Source organism: Natator depressus, chromosome 9, assembly GCF_965152275.1.
Source record: "Natator depressus isolate rNatDep1 chromosome 9, rNatDep2.hap1, whole genome shotgun sequence".
NCBI lineage: Eukaryota > Metazoa > Chordata > Testudines > Cheloniidae > Natator > Natator depressus.
This window is the reverse complement of record NC_134242.1, coordinates 78,089,859-78,103,651: the sequence shown is the minus strand read 5'-3', so window position 1 is coordinate 78,103,651 and position 13,793 is coordinate 78,089,859.

Genomic DNA, 13,793 nt, shown 5'->3' with positions numbered 1-13,793 from the left:
ATTTACTGACACCAATGTGAAACCAATATAAAAGAAGAATCAGGCCAAGAGCGTAACCACTAGGGTTGCCAACTCTCAGGATTGTCCTGAAGTCTCCAGGAATTAAAAATTAATCTTTAATTAAAGATTATGTCATGTGATGAAACCTCCAGGAATACGTTCAACCAAAACTGGCAACCCTAGAACCACCAAGTCAGGGAAAGAATTGTTCAGGATGCTCTAAGTGGCTGTAACTATGATTAATGGGGTGAAAATAAAACTAAATATCAGGAAAAACTTCCTAATTGTGAGACCTTTCCATGTGTGGAAGAGTTTCCCAAGAGAAGTGGTCAAAGCCTTGTCACTGAATCATCTAGGCCCTGATTCAGAAAAGCAGCCTTCTTTAGAAAGGGGTCTTAAACTAGTCATTTACTTTAAAGCATGGACCTAAGTCCCCCAATGGGACAGGGGGCACATGATTAAAGTTAAGCACAAACTTAAATGCTTTTCCTGAATCAGGGTCTTAAAACCGAACTGGACAAAACAATGAAAAAATGTGCTTTAGGGAACAGTCTTACATTGGCCGGGGAGGGGAACAGATTAGAAGATCTAATTGGTCTTTTCCATCTTTAACTTCTCTAATTCTTTTTATACAATAGAGCTTGTACAATTTTCCCTGCAGCTCTCCGTAAAGACTGTTGTAGAATCAGTCAGCCATCACACTGTCAATTAAACTGTTCAGAAAAGATTTCCCTCTTTGCATTTTCCATTTACACACTTCATGTACTTCCTTCATTTGAATCTGGGGATAATATACCTTACATGTAAGATCAACATTTACCACTAGGATGCTGGTTCCAGTCTAGGCTAGTAAAGACTCTTGCATGATCTGTGTGAAACAGTTTTGCTGATCAGAGTCCTAATGGACAAATGCCCACATCACAAAACCTACCATCACAACTGGTTCTAATGATCACCCTTCTAGGCATTCCTAGTAGAGAAGCCAGAAGCTGACTTGACTGTGGAGCCTGAATTCCTGTCTCACCCCAATGGTATGGGTGTTGTGGCACACAGCTTTCCCAGCTGTTGTCCAGCTGTATCAGCATTGTGGGTGAATAGAGAATATCAGTCTCTGCTGATGTCAGTATGGCACTTTTCTCCGACATGAAATAAACTGACTTTTAAAAAATAGAACTTCCTTACACATCTGTGTGCCACTGCCCATATTATTCTTTATAACCTTCACTCCCATCTCAGGAAGGCTTTGACTTTTAAAGACTTTTTGTCTCTCTTTCCTCCTAACAATGCAGCGGTTTGGTTTTCCTCACATGTGTTTCTTCATTGCTCCAGGGTGGGTTGCTCCTCAGAACAAGTACCCAAGCAGTGCACACACAGACACATTAGGATCAGAAGGAAACACAGCTGGGTTAGTGGGGAAAGAGACAGGCAGATGGAGTTGTGTCTGCTTTTTTTTCTCTATAATTTATGAGTGGCTTTTATGTAAAGGATTATATAATTTTCTTTATGAAAGCCATGATGTATGGTTTGGGAGTCAGGGCGTGCACATAAGTAATAAGGGTAATTGGGGTGTTACAGATAGAATTCATGCTTCAAGAACATTGGTGTAAAATAAGTGGAAGACTGGTTTGGAAATTATACATATTTGGTAGACTTTGATACTGAATATATGGGTGCAAAAACTGAATGGGAAAGTTATTTTTAACTAATAAAATACTGAACAACTGGACTCTGGATTATCTGGCCTATTGATTTTTGGATTGCAGATTGTTTGGGCAGGAATTTTTCTTTTGAGGGGCACTCCAGAGTTATAACTGAAATAAATTATTATAGTATTTGGTAGGTTTCCCAGGCATATATTGGGCCTGCTGTTGCTTAATGCTAAACTTTGCAGTATAGAGAAGTATATATATATATTCACCCCTTCAAAGCCCTTCCAGGATTCTGCAGTAATGACCTAGATCTTTGCTGCACAGGATGTTGCTGCCAGTACTCCAGGGCATTGTCCTTACCATCTCAGGTTTTTGTGACTGGTAAATCCATTAGGACAGAATAACATTCTTGTCCCCATATTAAGTTTTAGTAAAGAAGAAGAATTTGCAGTGTCAGTGGTACTCTGAGTTTGATTTCTGATAGAAAGGACTTTTTATATCCAGCTAGTCTGAAGACACATTTACAAAGTAAACTGAGTCGAGCCTTTCACCTCTAATTCACTGGTATGATTCCTGCATAGGTTGGGCGTCACCAAGAATCACAACTATCTATTGCCTGTTTAGTGATTGATGTGATATGAGTTTGGTGAGTCTGTCACATTCCAGGTTGCAGTCCAGACCAGTGAGAAGTTGAGTCACGACCTGCTCCACAACTTTGGGGTACCTCATAATGCTTTGCTGTTTTAGCTCCGAACTTGGGCAACTCACAAACAGCCTGCCAGCATGCAGGTCACTTCCTGAGTGTCTGGGTCTAGCCGCAGCCCTGGTCCAGCAGGTCTAACCCCAGCAGCCTGTCAGCAACACACCAATCAAACTCTGGCTTCCACCAGCCTTGGTTACTACTTGCAGGGTGACCCCAAAATACCCTGGATTTTCCTACAACCATGTGTTCTGCACTGTTCAGCCCTCTTCTGGGAAGTTCAGAGATTAAAGGTCCATTGCCCCTGAAAAGAGTCAATATTCACCTGTTTGCTACTTTAACTGGAGTTACCAAACAGTTTAGTTTAAACACAGCACTGGATTGGTTCAGATTAAAAATACAAGAAGTTTATTAATAACAGAAGATAGGACTTTAGGTGAATTCAAATATCAGGTATTAAAGTCAGAAATGGGTACAAGATAAATAAAGATAGAACACTTTCTACTAGTTACAATTTAACAAGCTAGACTTGGTTCAAAGTAAAATCCTTACCACATGTTCCAGCAACATGGCTGATCAAATTCTCAGGTTCCTTTGTCTTCTTAGGTGTGTGTGTGTATGAGAGAAAGATCCCCTGGGGATTTCTGCCCCTTTCTTTTATAGTCCAGTTAACCTTTGAAGTGGATTCTTCTGAGGGTTACCCCTCAAAGCAAAGTTTATTCAAACAGTAAAGAAGATGACATGAAGTCTGGTGGTGAAGGAGGCTCCAGGTTCTTTCTTCTCACTTGTGTCTGCTGAGATGTAAATTTGCTTTGTCTCCTGCCATCTCCTCTCCCTGCCTTTTTGAGGACCCTCCTTACTACTTATATGTACATCGAGGTAAACACACATTTCTTTGTTCAGGATACTTCTGACTGGACAGGGCTGTTTTGATTTTGAACATGTGCTAAGAACATTATACAGTGGGATTTCATAACTTTACACATAATGTTGCTACACACATTTCACAACGATATTTTTGACCAGCAGGGGCGGCCCTAGACTAGCTGCCAGCAACTGATGCCCTAGGCGAACCATGCAATTGGCGCCCCCCACCCCCAAACCCCATGGACAGATCTAGGCTGAGGTTTTTGGTAAACTGGGAAACATTTTGCCCCTTTTTTCCTTTTAATGTTTTTTAAGCATTTTTTTTTAAACAGAGGCTTAATTATTTGGTTTGTCCGTCTGTCTGTCCAACCAATGTTTCTGAGACCAGATAAAATACAGACACGAAATTTTCACACTAGATTTGTACATGACAGATGATATTTCAGTCCAATTTCAAATAAAAATGCATTAAAAATGTTAATTATAATTTTTATTATTACAAATCCAAAATCATCCATTGCACTATCCTGCTTTAACTGTCATTACCACTACATCCAATATAGAAAGAAATAAGAAAACTTGTCAATGAACTTTAACCTGTATTTACAAAACACTCCGAATAAAAAACACTCTGTGCTCTTAAAACATGACTTTTCTTGCTTTAAGTTTTGAAAATTCAGTCACTAGTTCTTTTAGATCCAGTTTTCCAGCTATTTCATGGTCTATTGACATTGTGGCAAGTCCAACAAATCTCTCTTGCACCATTGTTGAACGCAGATATGTTTTTATCAATTTTAACTTTGAGAAGCTATGTTCCCCACTAGCTACGGAAACTGGCAAAGTTCGAAGAATGTGTATAGCTATAAAAATGTTTGGAAAACTGCCTGTGAGTTTATTTTCACAAACAAACTTCAGTAATTCTTCAGGAGTGGAGTGTTACTTAAGTTGTCTTGAAAAAGCCTGAACCTCACTACACAAATCTGTAGCATCAATGTCTTTTGAATTTTCATGAGTCAATGCTGACTCCACTTTTATACAAAATTCTCTTATCTGTTTTGCTGTTTTCTTTTGCAAGCTGTGGATATCATATAGAAAGCCAAATACTGACTCTAGCTCCTGCATCTGTTGAAATCTTTTGTCAACCGAATGAATAGCAGTATCAAGGACTGCAAAGTAGAAATTCACTTTGAACCTTTGTTTTGGGTTCTGAATGGGTATGTCTCGTCCTTCATAAGAAAAATGCTGTTTCTTTTGCCGAATGCGAACTGGCACTGGTTCAAATTCTTTCAGAAAGTCTATTTCTTCAGCAAGCTTGAGAGAATCTATCAGTGTTCTTTCAAACCCTTCATCACTTCTGAATTCCTCCAGAATAGTTTTAGTTTGCTGCAGTTTTTGAATAGCAGAATGTATGTTCAAGTTCTTTTCCTGAAGCTGCTTACTAGTGAGGTTAATCTCGAAAAGGATATTATAGCACAAAATGAGTGAAGTCACAAATTTGAACTTGAAAAGGCCATTTGCAAGAGCTTCTGCATCTGAAAGTGCCGTATTGCCAGATGATCCAGTAAAAGTAGTATCGTCAGAAATTTCAATTAGGGCATCATAAATGTTTCCAAGTTCATAGTGAAGAGGCTTCAATGCATCAATGTGACTCTCCCATCTTGTCTGACTAAGTGGTTTCATAGTTAGAGAATTCACATCGTGAGTCAGAATTTCCCAACGGCATGCTGAGCCTGAGAAAAACACATAAACACATTGCACAAGGTCAAAGAAACTGCTTGCCTCCAAACAGCATCTAGCAGCATCATTGACAACCAAATTCAGAGAATGCACACACCGCAAGGAACAAAAAAGGCCCTAGGATTGATTTCCATCATTCTCCTTTGCACACCATTGTCTTTATCCTTCATATTAGTCCCATTATCATAGCCTTGGCCACATAAGCTTTCAACAGATAATGACTCTGTTTCAAGCTCTTGTAGAATAGTTTCAGTCATAAATGCTCCAGTCGTCTCCTTCAGTGATACAAAACCCAAAAAATGTTCCTTTATGAGCACTTCAACATTATCTTCATCTGCAGACTTTTCCATATCCACAAAACGAATGATCATCGTCATTTTTTTCAACATGACTCACATCTGGTGTACAGTCCAGTAATATTGAAAAGTATTTTGCAGAATGGGCAGCTTCTACAATTTTCTTTTTAATGGCATTTGCTAGGATTTGAATCAGTTCATTCTGCATATTTTTTCTTAAGTAATGAACCTGTGTTTCATGATCTATTTACGTAGATGCTCCTTCATGACTGGATCAAACAAAGCTAGGTATTCAACAAATTTTAAAAAGTTTCCATTACCTGGAGTGTATAATTTTTCATTTCTACCATGGCAGTGGAATGCTAAATTTTGCCCACTGAGAATGCTCACTAAAACAATCAGACGCTCTAATATTTGTTGCCAATATTCTTCTTTTTCCTTGATCACATGTACATTTTCTTCATCGATAGTTTTTCCTTTTTTTCAATCATAATTCAAGTTCTTTCCAATTTTGAAAACATTCCAAATGTTCTGTACTCCTTTCATGTGAAGAGAGAATTGAAGATATGTTTTTCCAGTCCTTCGAACCATTTCAGTAAGTGACGTACCAATTGCTTGATTTCTAAACAACTTGCAGCAAAAGCAAAACACAGAGTCCTTCCACACTCAATATTGTAACCAGTTTCGATTAATTTCTTCCCCATTAATGAGTTTCCTCTTGTAATGCTGAGCAGAGAATTTTCTTTTATTTCCATCTTTAGGGAAGGGAAATTCATGAACTTGTTCAGGTCGATGTTCCACGAGAATTTCCCACACACTGTCATCACATCTGGGCCATGAAGCTGGGTCCCCGTACTGTAATTTGTTCGTAACTTCCTCATCCTTTCTTGTTCTACTTCATTTACTTCAATTTCTGCATGTGTCTCTGAAAGTGAATACATTTTCTCCATTCCATATCAGTCTGATGCTGTGAGCTGCCTTCATCTAGAAGTAAGTTTCCATCACCTTGAGTTTCCAAACTGCTTTTTTGTGGATGTGAGCTACCCTCATCTCCAAGGAATATACCTTCATCTTGATGTTCCAAACTGCTTCCAGGCAGATGTGAGCTAACCCCTTCTCCAAGTAAAATTGCTGAATCTGGATGCTGTGGACTGCTTCCATCTTTATTTGGATAAAAGAGAAGATATTTCAGGAAGGATCCTTGCTGTTTTGCTTGGTCCTTTTCCTTCTCAGCCTTTCATTTACAATACTCAGCTCCTGAGGGTTTTCTTTTTCCTCTTTCTGCTATGGGGCATTTGAATACTGTTATGTACTAACTGTGCTCCCTACTGCAAGCATTATAGGGTTAAGGATGGCTGACACGCCACATGGTTGGCGACATAAACCACATTGCAGCCATCCCAACACGTTTTTTCACTGCTTAAAGGTTCAATGACTAGTAACATACATTCACTTACCTATTAAAACAGTTAGTTACAGTGTTTACACAGAAACAAAATGACCTTTTTGAATGTTATAACCCGACACCGGTTGTTTGGAAAGTAAGCCCCTTCCTTATGGTTACCCGCTTGGAGTGTGACATCATCATTTTCATAGTCTATTAAGCGTTAACGCTGTTACTTTTCTTTTTTGGACCTTATTTATTACATGTGAACCAGTTATAACAAAGAAAAGTTCATTATTATACAGCCCGATAATAACACTAATGTTTAATAACACTTAAAGATACTCACATTTTGGATTTATAATGCTGAAAGATGTTATTCTTTATTCTTTGGCACCAAGAAACACAATTTTCCACAGTATTTGCTCGATTCTGAACCATCTACCTGCGACGTGTGTTAAAATGATTGTTTGACATGTATCAACTTGTGATATCTCCACTCTACATGAACTTCTGGCTATGGAACCTTGATATGTATTCGACTTAGGTGTCACAAGCATTGCAGCTCTTGACACTGGTGGATGTGTTTCACTGTGGCTGAGTTATTGCTTATCAAAATTGTGGAGTGGGTCATCTTGACCCTAGATCACAAACTGAAATTTTTTTTGCTAAAATATTATTTATTTTTGCAGTAACTAAAAGATTTGACATATTAATAAATTTTCTGAAATGTAGAGAAAATAATTATAATTCATATTTCCTCTGTACGTGCACGGGAATTGAAATAATAACTTTTTCATTATTTTTTTTTTCATCTTTTTCTCTTTTTTTTCCCATTTTTTTAATTTGATTTTTTTCCTTGAATTTGGTGCCCCATTTAACTTGGCACCCTAGGCGACCACACAGTTGTCACGGAGTCCCTGGGCGATGCTCTGGAACTGCTCCCTACGAAGCCAGGCAGGACTCTGGGGAAGTCTCCTTTCTGTGAGCAGACTGTCTGCAGGACACATAGCTCACACAACTTCCATCTTCCTGGGTCTGACCTCGGAGCATTCAGCATCCTCTGCCCCTCCGTGTGCTTCCCATGACTAGTCCGCCCAGGCAGGCTCCTGGGGAAGCCAGAGGGTCCTGCACCCCAACTCCGCAGTCAGATGTGACTCTCAGCCAGCCAGTAAAACAGAGGTTTATTAAACAACAGGAACATGGTCTAACACAGAGTTTGCAGGTGCAGAGAACAGGACCCCTCAGCTGGGTCCATTCTGGGGGGCAGTGAGCCAGACAACCACGTCTGCCCTTCACTCCATGTCCCAGCCAGCCCCAAACTGAAACTCGCTCCAGCCCCTCCTCCTCTGGGCTTTGTCCCTTTCCCGGGCCAGGAGGTCACCTGATTCCTTTGTTCTCCAACCCCTTAGCTCTCACCTTGCAGGGGGGAAGGGCCCAGGCCATCAGTTACCAGGAAACAGGGTGTCAGCCATTCTCTGTGTCCAGACCCCTGCACACACCTGCCCTCTAGGGCTCTGCAATGATCATACACCCTTACCCCACCACCTAGATACTTAAGAACTGCATAGGGGAAACTGAGGCACCCCCACACTATTCAGAGGAAACATTAAGAACAGTCCCACTTCGTCACATCTCTCCCCCCTTCGAGATCGAACTGAGCGGGGTCACTTTAGCCAGTGACCTGGGGAAGTTCGAAGCCACCAACGTTCCCATGGATGCCCCAGCATCTCTCCCATTCCTTGGTGGGGAGTTACACCAGGCCCTTCCAGTTTCACGCCCTCCCTTAGGTCGGGGGTGGTCGATAGCACTCGCAGGCCGCATGTGGGAAGGTTTATGCGGCCCGTGCCCTTTGGCCACCCCCAAAACCCCAGGGGGTCAAACTGGGATTGGGTCTTCTCCCCAACAAGCTGGCCAAACACTGCCACTTGGTTATAGCACTGTTTAACTTTCTTAACAGCTTTCACTCCATCTGAGACTTTCTCAAAGCTATCCACACTGGATCTTTCAACAGGACAGTCAGTGGCTTCATTCACAACAGAAGATTTCTGGCTGTTAGGAACTGAAACTTTCTTGATTAAATCACGTACACACCCTTCAGTTGCAGTAAACTGCTTGCAAAGACTCCATGAGGATTCCTTTCCCTAGGGCTTTTCTATGCAACAATTCACTCCTCACAGAAATTCTGGTCTTACCCTCTTTACCAAGGGCTTGCTCTAGAGGAACACTTTCCTGAGCAACAACAGACTCTTTCTGGGTCTCACTTACATCCAGAATTACCTCTGGCCCATCCGGCAGATTCCTGCACAATCCCCTTTCAGGCAAACTGACAGACTTCCTAGATAAAAGGTTAGAAGCATTCTCCTTCCCTTTGCCACACACAAGTTCAGGAATCTTTTCCTTCTTGCTACAGGTTTCCACATCCTCAGTAGGTAACACAATCAAATCACCTTCATGCTCTCCTTGTGCCCTGGCTAGGATCTCACCCTGATTAGACAGAGTTGCTACACCCTTTCCCAACAACACACTAGCAACAGGCAAAATACAAGCACCAGAATTGTCTGGTCTCTGGGATTTTACATAGACACTAACTGGATGCGACCTAGTTACAGTGCCATTCTCCCAAGCAGACTCAAACTTAGGACCATTCCCTTCCTGGGCTTTAGCTGAATCCAGAACAAACTCTGAGACAACTGCACTACCCTCAACCATCACAGGCTGAAAGGCCCCTTCTGTCTGCTCCACAGACAAAGAAGAGCCGGACACACTTTCTCCTTTACCAGACACACGCAGCTTGGGATCTCTTTCCCCTTGTCCCAGCACACAAGGCTGGTCACAGACAACTGCTTGGAGACCAGGGTAGCTCCCTCCACAGGCAAGTCAATACCCCTGACAGACACAGGCACATTTCCTTCACTGTCCCAATTCTCAACCCAGCTAACAGGTAAGGTACAGGGACACTCATCTTCCACTCTCCTCGCCTTCCCACACTGCTGACTAGACAAAGCCACAGCTCACAAGGCTGCCTAGGCTCATCCAAACTTTCCTTACCAAGCACCTTGCCACTCCCAACAGATACCCTGCACTGCCTGTGTCTCCCCCAACTCAGCTGGGGTCTCAGCTCCCACTGTGCTCAGCACTACCCCACTGTCACACAAGGCCTATTTTGTACAAAGATTATTACAATAGTGTGTCAGGTGTGAATACAGGCATGCTTTCAGTCACAGGGTCTCAGTGCAATTCCCAGTAGGAAAGCCTCTTATGACAAAAGCTCTCATTACAACTGGCACTAGCGGATTTCCCTTGTGGGCAGTCTCAGCTGAGCAGACAAAGATTGAATGGCCAATGGAGGACGAACTAATCTCACCTGTAGAGGTGGTCGATCCAGATCCAGACTGAAACACATTGGCAGGACAGTGTAACAGAAGCATGTCCTGGTATTGCCTATTGTGTACCTGTCCTGTGGATAAATAAAAAGCTTCATTCTGTGCGTCTGACAAGCCTGTACCTTTCATCAGGAGGAAATTCCCTTTATAAAATGTTGAAACATCTCCAAACAGTGGCAGAACCAAGATTTTAATCTGTCCTTTGAGGCATATTGAGGGAGAGCGAAACCAACCAAAATGAGGCTAGTGCTGGCAACATCAATAAAGACAATTTAAAGGAAGTTCTGCTTCTTCTTTGAGTGAATATCAACAAGCAGTAGCCATACAAACTTCCTCACAGCCATCCTTTCTCCTCCCCTCTGATGTGCTTCACCCCAGGCCCAAGTGGGTCCCCATGTGAGATGATGCTTCAATCTCCATACTCATTCAGGTTGAAATCCTGGCCCCACTGAAGCAATAGCAAAGCTTCCATTGACTTCAGTGGAGCCGGTATTTCATCCTCAGTCTTTGGTCCCTCTGCTGAGACTGCTCCCCACGAGGCCAGCTCCTGCCAACTGTTATTATATGGACAACTGTGCTGTCCAGAAACTGAAATAATATAGACCCAATTTTACACAGGTCACGGAAGAGCCATCAGACAGTAAAAAGTATCTGACATTACTACTGGCTTAGACCAGATTTAAACTGATGACTTAAAAGCAACAGTTTCCATATTCCACTTCTCCAGCATGCAAACAACTCAATACTCTACTGAAAATGTGACTGCAGCAAGCACATTAAATGACAGAAACGTGGGTTTCATTAAGAGTGAAGGGCAAGTTTATCTAAAGTGCTCAGCCTCCAACAGCCCCCACTGATAATGAAGTGGCCAAGTTTTCAAAAGTGCTCAGCTCATTTTAGATGCCTAAACTGAACTCTCTTGGAAATCTGGCCTTAAATTGTACAGGAAATAAAATACTTTGACAGTTCAGTGGAGATGACAAAATTAAATTTAAAGGGGAAGGAAAAAAAAAGAAGATGAGAACTTCAAGCTGTTGTAACTATTCCAGGAAAATTTACCAAACACAGCTGCTACATTTAGTGTTTGGCTAAAGGATGAATATTTGTTTCAAAATGTGCTAATAAAGGAGTTTAAAAGACACAATAATGTTCTGCCTTCCCTCACCACCACCCTGGGCTGAAAGCCTGCACTTGGTTGCTAGGCAACCAGGTAGTTGCCCTGTCTGTGGGTGGTGGGCAAAGGCCCTGTAGCCACTAGCTCTCCCCACATTTCTGGTATGGGGCAAACTAATCACAGTCAAAGTGCTCTGCCAATGTCAGGCATAGTGAGATGACCCTGCATCAATTCCCTCTGCTTGTGCAGAAAAAAGTTCTTGTGGGTCACTGAGGAATAAGGCAGAACCCTTCCAGCACCCTACTCCATGGACTTAATCAATGCTCATTGAAGTCAATGGCAAGACTCCTGTGTTGCATCAGGCTGTAAATGAGGAGCTGGGCAAGAAGTGATTGTGTAGCTTCTTGACTTGGCCAGTGAGGAGCTGAGGAAAGAACCCTCAGCCACACAGTGTGGAAAAGTGAACAAGAATCTGCTGCAGACAAATAACTTGGCTGGCCCCTAAGGCTGTGTCTACACGAGGAAATTTTTAACAAAAAATTTGCCCTGGTGCTACCACCACTTTAGCTGAATTGCTAGCTGCATTGGTGGAAGACTTAATGTAGACTGGGCTCCACTGGCTCCTGACATTTTTATTACCTGGTCAATTAAACCTATTCAGGAGCTTTTCCTTCTTCCACTGTTTACTCTTTCAAACCTTAGACTCCATCTCCAGAGCTAGTAGAATATATAAGGAAGTAAAAATGGTTGAAGCCTTGTCTACAGTGAATATGTCTACCCTAAGGCTAGAACAGGGGTCTCAAACACAGGGCCTGCGGGCTGCATGCGGCCCGCGGAGTTATTTGCTGCAGCCTGCCAAACTCCCCACGCCCTCCGCCCCGCCCTGAGTTATTTCCTGTGGCCGCCAAGCTCCCCACGCCCCTCCCAAGTTATTTCCTGCGGCCGCCAAGTCCCCTTCCCCCGCCGCCCCCATTACCCCCCAGTGCGCCACGTCCCCGCTCCTATGCCTACCTCCAGGCACTTAGCACTTTCCAGGAGGGAGGGGGGAGGAGTGGAGAGCCGCACGCTCAGGGGAGGAGTCGGAGAAGAGGCGGGGCAGGGGCGGGGATTTGGGGAAGAGGTTGGAATAGAGGCAGAGAGGGGGTGGAGTTGGGGTGGGGACTTTGGGGAAAGGGTTGGAATGGGGGCGGGGAAGGGGTGGGTAGAGGAGGGGCAGGGTCAGCAGGGGTGTGTGTGTGTCAGTGATGCAGCCCTCAGGCCAATGTACTAGTCCTCATGTGGCCCTCGTGGTGATTTGAGTTTGAGATCCCTGGGCTAGAAGGTAGTAGACATACCTGCACTAGCTCTGATTGCTAGCATGCTAATAATAGAAATGTAGCCATGGTGGCATGTGTTATGGGAGGCTAGAGGCCTGCGCATGTACCTAAGGTCTCAGATGGGATCATCCCCCTTTGTGCTACTACCAGGCAAGGGAAGGAGAGAGTATTTTTACTAAAATTCCCTAATATACACAGACCTTATCCTTTTAAGTTCCTACTACCTGCATAGACACAACATTGGGAGAGGGTAGGAGCATATTTGAGAGAAGGACAGCAAGGGGATGAGCAGGCACGTAGCAACTGAATGGAAGAGGAGAGAAAATAAAATAGCCTAGAATCCTAAAACAGAAGAAAGCAACATACTGAGCAAAATAAATAAATAAATAAATAAAAAATAAAAAATCTGACTACCTTTAAAGAATTAAAATAGATAGAAATGAAAACATTTTACAACATCCATCTATAGAGGCAAGTTTTAAAAGCCTCTTGACCCATAAATGGGTGCGTGCAAAACACTCAGATCTTACAAGGCAGGAGTGGTAAAAGTCCAAGTACCACTAGAAATAGTCCAACTTTTCAAAAGCCAAGGGAATCATTAGTTCTGCATAACACAAGGCAGCCTAGGAATAACTGACTCATTAAAACAAAGTAAAATGCCTGTGATTGGTTAAGCTGTATCTGCACCAGACGGTGTGAGATGTCTGTACTCTAGATTCTGTTTGAAAACTGGGAATCATTTTACATGCACCTTAGGAGGGATTCCTAACTGCACCGTAAAAGGCTTGTTAATCTGAACATTATGGAACATTGGAAAGGAAATTCTTCATCGCTTCTGTAGCTGCATCACAAGCAGCTAAACATTTCACCATTGGACACTGCACTGGCGAAGTAATACAACCAGAATAATATTATGATCAGCTGGTTGGTGTGTTGTGCGTACCATGGGCCTCTCATGGATTGAATCAGAACTGCTAAATTGTGCATCATGAACCCTTTTCTAAGAGCAGTTAATGGAGATTCTTCAGCATAAGTGGCAGGGACCTGTTTTGGGAGCAGGCAGTTGGGGATTCTATCCCTGTGAAGTTCCACATAGACTCAGTCTGCAGCACAATGGAAAAGTCAAGCTCCAAGTGGACTTAGACTTGTATTTTCATACAGTACATGGTGCTGAGTTTCTTTAAAAAACTGAAGTAGCATCAGTTTATCGTCAGTTACTAGATGGATAATCCTAAATGAAATGTTAATGATCAACCTGAAAATCACCTACTCTAGTTACAAGTAACACTTAGGATGTCCTGAACTGAAAGAAATTAGCAGAAAAAAAAGTCTATTTTTCTCTTT